The following is a 9,416-nucleotide window of genomic DNA, read 5'->3' on the forward strand; positions in this document are numbered from 1 at the left end:
AACAATATTTTCTGATCCACTAAAAACAATTAGCAATAGTTTTTAGCTTAATCTATATATGTTTTTAAGCTATCATATTTAATCTGCCCAGGCTAGTTTCTACTTCGTGCGTACTGTGCAAAAATATAGGACAAGCAATGGCCAAGTAATGATTCCATTTTAATATTACTTGAGCAGTTCGCAGATGCCTAGCAATGAAAAAAGTTTAATACCGGTAACGCGTCTCGAGTAAATGAAATCGAGCTGTAACTCTTTCGCGCGGGAAATTAGTCCATCCTATTTTCCCGTGAGGAAACGTAACGTTTCTTCCCATACTAGATCAGGTGTCAACATAACTTGCGAAAACAAAGGTGAATTTTACTTGAGCGCTCTACTTGGGAGCAGCTTTAGTAAGAAGCTAGGGACAAGACATTGTGCAAACGGGAGCAACTCTGAGAAATTCTGAGTTACTCTTTTTATCAGTGATCGACGAAATTTGTTGAAAGACATCCCTAAAACTGCAATTTTCATTCAGCACACGCAACACTTTGCAGTTTGACATTGGTTCCAGATCACACTTTGGCATAAACGGGAGAAATTCTGAGGGACTGTGAGGAATTCTGAACAACACCTCGAACACAGATTTGCTCTCGTTAGATGTCTTGCCCCTAGGTAAGAAGCTAAAATCTATGGATCTGGCTGCACACAAAGTAAATAAATTACGAGCAATTTGCAGTTCAATGGCATTCAGTGCAGTAATTATCTACCAGGATTCACTAAAAAAAAAATGGTCACCAAAGCTAGCTGACAACTCCATAGTGCCCAACGTTTATCAAAAATGGATAATACCGAAAATTTCAAAAAACATAGCTTTGAGTGTTCATGATTGTCACTGACTGCCAATACTCCAACGATATAAATACATAAGACAACAAACGTAATTTTTGTTTGGCCCGCAATAAGCTGAATTGTCAAGGTCAAAATTTCTTCCCTAGGCAGACGCAACCTTGTGATCAGCTTGGTTGCTGTCAGGTCTCTGGGCCTAAATGAATCTTTACTCTACAAGATGCTCACCAAGAACCGATACTTTTCGTGATCAGAGAATGAAGTGATATGGTCCTGTTTTATTGTTTTTGATATATTTTATTTTTATTTGCAGGAAGGAAATTAAATACAATTTTCCTTTACTTTCCAGTTTATTAGTATTGAAGACACAAGATGAATAACTAAACCAATCGGCTTACTGGAAATCAAGCACCATGACCGTTTTTGAATAAATATGAACTGCCGGTCTCATTGTTTTGTCTGACACTGTATGTTAAAAATTCTTACTGCATAACCGGTACCAACTACGCAAAGGTAAATTACGTTGGCCATTTATTAATGAAACATTCTTTCGTAGCTCAATGTTGCAAATCAATCTCCCACCTTTCCGATTCCTTAAGGCCACGCAAAACTTAAAAGCAGCCGGGCTTAAGAGGTTACAATGCCTGCTCTCAGGAGACTTGGCCCCATGATCCCCTTGTGCATCAATTTAATAAAATAAAATTTCATCCCGCTCAATCGGAACCACCACTAGCACACAAAAACATTTTAAGTTCGACACTTTCTCTGTCGGCTTCACAAACTTAGTCGTTACTGAATGTCACAAAAACAACTCACCTTAAAGCTGATTTTGAACTCAGGTCAATGCTGCAGCTATAAACAAAAACAAAGCAAACCCAATTAACTCCATTCCTGTATCCAACACACATGAAACAACACTGGAGCAACACGATTTTCACTTTAACAACACGATTTGCTGCGCCATGGCCGATTCCTCGCAAACAGTTGAAAAACGTTTGAGAAGCTGCTGGAGATCCAGCAGCCTGGCAGGATCGCCAATGCGCCATCTTGCATGCCGAGGAATCGACCACAGCGAGCAGATCACCACTATGTGAATGACTCTGTGCTGCTGCTGTCTGCTGAACGTTGCGCGGGCTGACTGACGTCTCGCATAACACCGCACTGTGTAGAGCGGGACGTCGCCGTGCGGGTGTGTGTAGAGTGGGATTAAGCGAAGACCACTTTATCAAGAAGACTTGCAACACTGCCGAAGATCGGGAGTCACTGTTACCAGCGCCACCACGGATAAAGGTGGAACTTTTTATGATAGTGTGAGTAAATCTTCATACTCGCACCAATACACTCTTACACTTTTATACAAAGGTACCACCTTAACTCAACAGGCGGCAGTGCCGTCGGTGACGCTTGCCGTTAGTATGGGAAAACAACAGAGTTGCATGTCTTCTTGATGAAGTAGTCTTCGGATTAAGGCACGCAGCCCGACAGTGCTGGCAAACTATATGTGTCAGCCACACAGGAATGTTGGCGATACGGGTCAACTGGATGACTGCTGGCTGGTCACCGGACGGAGCTCGAGGATTGTTTAGTTGGATCGGATGCAGCTCGATGGTCGCACCTGGACGAAGAGGTTGGCGACAGGAGGAGTGATCCGGAAGACAACATGGACGTGGAGCTCGGAGATGGGCCTGGTCGGAGCTCGGAACTGGTGTAGAGATGGTGGAAGCGTCGGAGTTGGGCCACTTGCCAAGCGTTGGAGTGAGGAGGAGCTTCGAGCCAGGAGGAGGTAATCGTGGTTGGAAGGTTGCGACGCTAAGGAGGAGTGTTGGAAGTTAGGTAGCGTAGGACGCTCGGGTAGCGTCGAACCTTCAGGTACGAGTTTGGAGTGTTGGAGCGAGGTAGATTTGATGGCGTAGGTATGTTGTTATTAAAGAAGATAGTCAAATTGTATATACCTGGAATGAATAAAGAGTGTAGCGGTTACTGATTGAGGTATCCGTCGGCAGCCGTCTAGTTTGATGGAAGATGTCTTGCGTTCTTTTTTCATTGTAATTAAGAAACAGTCATCGACGGAGCTAGCCTCGCTATGGCCTGTGTGGCCATGGTGGACTAGCCTCCAACAGTTTGTACCCAACCTGAGTGGAGTTGGCAATGGAATGTTTGCCATTTTAGGGTAATGTGTTCACTATATTGTTTATCACTGGAAATCGGCAATCTTTCACTTTTTTTCGGCAATTTCTTACTCGACGGTGTGTATAGATTTAGCTTTAGTTAAAATTTACAAATAAAAAGAAATAAAAAAATCTTACTCGATTCTTTACACCGACCGTCCGATTTGGATTTATATCGATTTCGCACGTCGTACAACCGACATTAGGTCTCTTCTGATACCATGGTGTAAATAAACATTATTGTGTAATGAGGTCATACATGTTCATTATTGTCTGTGAAATTTAGGGTTTCACAAATATGCTTGCATAAGGGTAGTTCAAACTAAACAGCTGTAATTATCCTCCATCAATTTTAGCAACAGAATGCATTTATATTACTTTTCGGAGAGGATTTTCTTAAAAACCACACCTGAAATATGTTATAGGCAAGGTGTAAATAGCTGGCCGGTATCAGCGAGAGTTAGTTTCATATATGCAACACGAGTTCAAATTATACTGCAGTTGTCTCTGTTCCAATTAAACAATTCAGAAGTGAAGGTAGGCGTTACAGTATGAACTCTGCAAGAAGTTCCTATACAAGTTTCTTCAAGAGAATTCATTACGGAATTCATTGAGGGAGTTCCTTTGGGAATCTTTTTAGAAGCTATTACAGGAATCCCTATAGATGTTTTTTTTTCCAAAAAATATTCCAAGAGATCCCTTAGTAATTAATGTAGAATTTCTTTTGGGAATTATGTTTGCACCAGATTATTGAAGAGTACCTTGAGGAGTTCCTTCATTCAGCAATTGCTTTGAGAGTTTCTTTTTTTTAGAATTTCCTTCAATGATTCCTCTAGATATGGTTCCGAACGTATCTGCAGGGATTCCTTAAACAGTTTTTCTAAAATTTCTCCCAGAATCAATTCCAAAAATTGCCCCAGTATTTAATGTATGAATGTCTCCAGAAGTTTCTGCAGGTATTTTTTCAGAGTACCGCTTGCAGTCCCTGTAGAAAATCCAGAAATTCCTTCAGCAACTGCTGGAGCTTCTTTTTGCAAGCATTTTCATCAAAAACTCTTCTAAACGTTCCTTCTGGAATTTCTTTCAGAGTTTCTTCGGGAGTTCCTTTAGGCTTTCCTTCTCAATTTCTCAAGTTTCCTAAATTAATTTTTCTTCTAGAGGAATTTCTGAAGATCGCACGAGAATTTTCTTATATAGGTAGTTCTTTGCGAAAAAGGGGAAGGAAGCACGAGTGTGTTGTGCTGTAAATGCATCGCTTTTATGTGGGGTGAGTTTCCCAGCGATTTATTCGCCACGAAAGTTTCGAAGAGTATTTTTCGTGAGTGCATCGTTCATCGCGAAACAAAACAAAAATTGGTCGATTGATTGCTAACAAATCGTTTACCAAGACGATATCCTTAACATATCTCCCTTTCCCCGGTCTAAACTCTTAGTATTATCTCGTAGTAGTGCAGAACTTTTCTGAAATTCCTAGTTTAACTTCTGAGGGAACTTATGAAGTAATACTTGAGGGAATTGCTGCAGAACGTGTTTGTGGAATTCGTGGAGGAAGAGAAGAAATACGAGGAGAAAATTTAGCTCGAGCGTCTTGAGAAATTCCTTATAAACTTATTGAGAAAATCATAGAAAAATTTCTGAAGAAATCTTTGAAGAAAACTGAATTGAAATTTTTAAAATAACTACAAGTATTTTTTAAAAACCTTGTGATGAAGACATTTTCGGAGAAACTTTTCGAGAATCTTTTCGAGAAACTCCCTGTGAAAGAATTTCTTGAAGGGATGCTGCCGGGAAGAATGTTAGGTCTTTCTGGAGAAGCTTCTGTGAAATATTATTTGGAGATAATTCTGTGAAACTACGTTTAAGAGTTTTTTAAGATTCTTCAAAGAAATCCTTGAGGTTCTTCCTTAAAGATTCCTTTAAGTGATCCATTCCATTTTAACCCTTGGATAAATTTCTGTACGAATCATCCCGGAGAGACACCTGATTAAACTGCTAGAAAACCTGGGGGAATTTCACGGGAGAGTTACTTGGAGGAAATACAGAAGGAAGTTTTGAGCGAATTAAAACTATGTTCTTGTTTGTCTCTAAAGAATCAACGCCAGCAGCATACAAAAAAACATGAGCTGACCACTACAGTGTACATAAAATGTTGAATAACGATTTAAAAGAAAAGAAGGGAGTGTGTATAGGCGACTCATTTCATGTATTTAAGACCCGTTGTGCCCCGGTTGATTTGGTTGCTTATCTCGAGGTCGTACCGAGACGACCGTCGATACCGTGCATGGTGTTGATATTTAACGAAGAGTTCTGGGCGCATTTTGACCATCACCAGGTAGTAGTTAGAGTCGGTGTTAGCCTCACCAGGAAAAGTCCTGAAGTCAATAATGTCGTAGAAGTGCCGTCAATCAATTAGAACGAGGTCGATTTACGATTTCATCTACTGTGGTGATTTCCAAGTGTATCAAGAAACGAGGTAGTGCTGGAAGAAGGTTGTTACTATGGAGGGTCCACATGCTCTTGAAGTCCGTGGGATTTACGAATCAGCGATCTTTTTCCTTCGTCAGTTGATGAGCTTTGATCTTTGTAATTGTTCAATTGCTTCCTGGATTCAAAACACAAACATTCTGTCTTTTATTTGCACGTCTCGATCTGTCTTGATATGTTTATATTGCTAATACTATTCAATGTGTACAGATTCGGAAATTATTTTGTTTCGCAGAATTTCGCGAGAATCTTTGGTGATAACCAAATATTCTCCAACTCTAAGAGGGCATGTCATGTACAAATAACATCACGCAGAATGCGATAACCAGTACCAACATTTGTGTGGCATTATTCAAAAACTATGACATAGAAGCGATGAACGAGGAAGTGTGGAAAACGACCAGTAGTAACGTAGTTTGTGTATCACCCCTAAGATTAATGAACATAATTGGCACCGTTTGATAAGGTTTTGTTTTGGTTCGCTTTCACTTCGAAGAAAATGTCGTTGGAGGGGTTGTGTACAAAACGCTATGTTTAGTTACTGTGAACGTATTGGCTGACTGGAATATTTTGATTGTATATGCTTAACTGCGAATTCTGACTACATAGGAGTTTGTTTAGAGCGTCCAATGTACGGTTTCTCAAAGGTTTTAGTACTCGATGATTAATAAATACATAGCTAGGCGAGAAACGGCAGACATACACTCCCAATCAAAAGTTTGGGATCACCCCCTCAAACTTACTTACTTTCAGTCCTGAGCTTCCAGGTTGGTGCAGAGGCCGTATTGAAAGATCTCCACTCTGGGCGATTTCCCGCCATCGCCTTGACCTGTGGCTAGGTTAAATTTCTGTCAACTTACTAAATTTCGCTGTTGAGGCTGCTCCACCATGAGCCTCTGGGTCTGCCTGTGCTACGATGTCCTGCTGGGTTCCAATCTAACACTTGCTTGCAGATTTCGCTTCCACCCTTGCGTATAGTGTGGCCGATGCACCTCCACTTTCGATCTCGAATTTCACTTTCGATGGCATCGACGATAGGGGTTCACGTTGGAGATCTAGTTGAGAGGCCACCATGCACGAGTTATATACCGTAGGCATCTATTGATGAAGAACTGCAGCCGTTGAGTGTTCTTCACTGATACACCCCAAGCTTCACTGGCGTACAGCATTACAGATTTTACGTTCGAGTTGAAAGCTCGAATTTTGGTAGGTCGACCTCATTTCTTGAACTCGCAAAAGCAGCCCTCGCCTTCTTGATCCGTACACCTATGTCAATCTTGGTGCCGGCATCGGCAACCATTTTTCAACATTCTCTACTGCTTGCCCATGCCCAGCTACCGTAAAGCTGGAAGGGTTGACCGTGTTTACATCCAACGATTTGCTTTTGCTGACGTTGATGGTCAGACCTGCCACCGAGGAGCGATTTGCAAGATCATCCAGCTTGCTTTGCATATCAGAGCACCGCCAAGCTAGGAGAGCAACGTCATCAGCCAATTGGCCAATTGGGTGTTGAGTTGAGATAATTTCATATTCTAAATCTGCATGTCAAACTGAGCTGAAATCCAAATTTTCATGTATTTTGGTGCCAGGGAACCTATTTAAAAGTCAGTTTGAACTTTGTATGGGAGCGATTTGTCGAATCATCCCTCGTCGATTTAAAAAATCTCTTTGAAATTGATTTTAGGTACCAAAATAAAGTTCTAAAAATCTGAAAAAAATCATAGTAACTCAGAAAAAGGTGCTCTTCCGTATAAAATCAAAAAATCATTACATTTTCCAAAATTTAAAACCCAATTCGAAGTCATTTATTTAGGTGCTTCATGGTAATAAGTTGCCACAGCAATCCTCGATTTGATTCACGATCAACCGCACCTACCAGGATCTCAACGATTACGATGAGGAACAGTAGTGGTGATAGCATGCATCCTTGCCTCCCTCCAGCAACCATCCGAATGGGATCGAACAAGACACCGTTGTGCAGAACTCTGCACGAAAATGCCCTGTACTGTGCTTCAATGAGGCCGATGATTTTCGCAGGGAGACCCTTGAGCCTGAGGGCTTCCCACATGTTTCCGTGGTTGAGACGGTCGAAAGCTTTTTTTGTAATCAATGAACACCAGGTAGAGAGACTCTTGGAATTCATTGATTTGCTCTAGAATGATACGGAGCGTGACAATATGGCCCACACAGGATCGTCCGGCACGGAATCCTGCTTGCTGCCGTAGGAGAGGTGCGTCAAACTTCTCCTGTATCCGGTTGAGGATCATTTTGCAAAGGACTTTGAGAACGATACACAGCAACATGATGCCCCGCCAATTATCGCATACAGTCAGGTCGCCCTTTTTGGGTACCTTTACTAAGACGCCTTGCATCCAGTCGGCCGGAAATGTCGCGGTTTCCCATATGTTGCAGATTAATTGATGCAGTAGTTGTGCGGATACTACGGAGTCAGCTTTGAGCATCTCAGCTGATATGCGATCGACCCCTGGAGCCCTGTTCGATTTCATGCTACGGATGGCTGTTTCTATTTCCTGCACAGATGGAGCATCGGTGTTGACACGGGTAATGCGTCGAACCTTTGGCGGATCATGCTGAGGTGTTGATGGCGTGGCCGACACTTGGAGAAGGTTTCCAAAGTGCTCGAACCAGCGTTTCAGCTGGTCAGCCGGATCGGTCAGTAACTGTCCAAATGTGTCTTTCACGGGTATCGTTGAATTCCTCTTAGTCTCCCTAAGACGACGTGAAACATCGTAGAGAAGGTGGATGTCGCCTGTGTGTGGCTTTCTCGCCTTCGTCGGCTAGGGAGTTCGTCTACGCGCTTTTGTCCCGTCTACATGAGCGTTTCACTTTCTGCTAGAGAGCCGAATACCGCTGACGGGCTACGGCTTTAGCTCCTCGTGTTCTCGCTCGCTCTATTGCGGCCTTGGCGTTCCTTCGATCCTCTATTTTGCTCCAGGTATTTGTGATCCACTGCTTTTTTCCTTCGCGTTGAAGTCGCCCATGAGAATCTTGATATCACCTTTCGGAATCTTGTCCACGACAGCATTTAGTTGACTGTAAAAGTTCTCTTTATCTTGCAATTCGGCAGCATCGGTTAGCGCGTAACATTGGATCATGGTAAGGTTTCGAACCCGTGTTGTGAATCTGGCTACAATTATCCTCTCATAAATAGGTTCCCACTTCATGAGCGCAGCGTGGGCGTGAGCGCTGTTCAGAAAACCAATTCCACGGTGGCGAGGAGCGTGTGCACCTCGTAGGCCAGAGTATAGCAGAATTTGACCTGACGCTAATCTCCAAAGTTCGGTCAACGGATTTCGCTTAGTCCTAGGATCTCAAGCTTCATACGGCATGCCTCATTGGCATGTGCCAGTTTACCCTGCTAGGCTAGGGTTAATACATTCCAAGTTCCAATTATTGTCCGTTGTTTCGCGCTAAAAGTCGTTGCCGTTGAATCAGTTTGTAATCTTTAATTTTCGGTTTTAGTAAGGGTTTTTTTGGTTTCGGAAACAGTAGGTTGTTGGCCTAATTTCCCCTATCCACCGTGGTGGGGCTGCCACCTTAGGTATAGCTTCCAGTGGAGGAGCATTTCATACTCAGCCGCTGGATGCCAGAATAGACACTGTTTAAGCCGCAAATCTTTGGTGAACAGACGCTCGGGACGTATCTCCTCAATCTAGCTGAAGTCAGAAGGACAACAGTACCCAGGCTGCACTACCAGCTAAGCACACAACTCTTAGTTAGCGGTCTTTGTCATCGCTTGACCCGTGGAAGCAAAAGGTAGGAACTTGTGAGGACCAGAGCTATGTTGGACGCTCTCCTTTTCGACTGACCGTTATGCATCTGTTCTACTCATGCTCCACTCGAAAATAATAATAATAATAATAAATAAGAAAACTATCGTTTACCACAATTTTTGATAATAAATTACTTACCCTAACT

Source organism: Aedes albopictus, chromosome 1, assembly GCF_035046485.1.
Source record: "Aedes albopictus strain Foshan chromosome 1, AalbF5, whole genome shotgun sequence".
Lineage (NCBI taxonomy): Eukaryota > Metazoa > Arthropoda > Insecta > Diptera > Culicidae > Aedes > Aedes albopictus.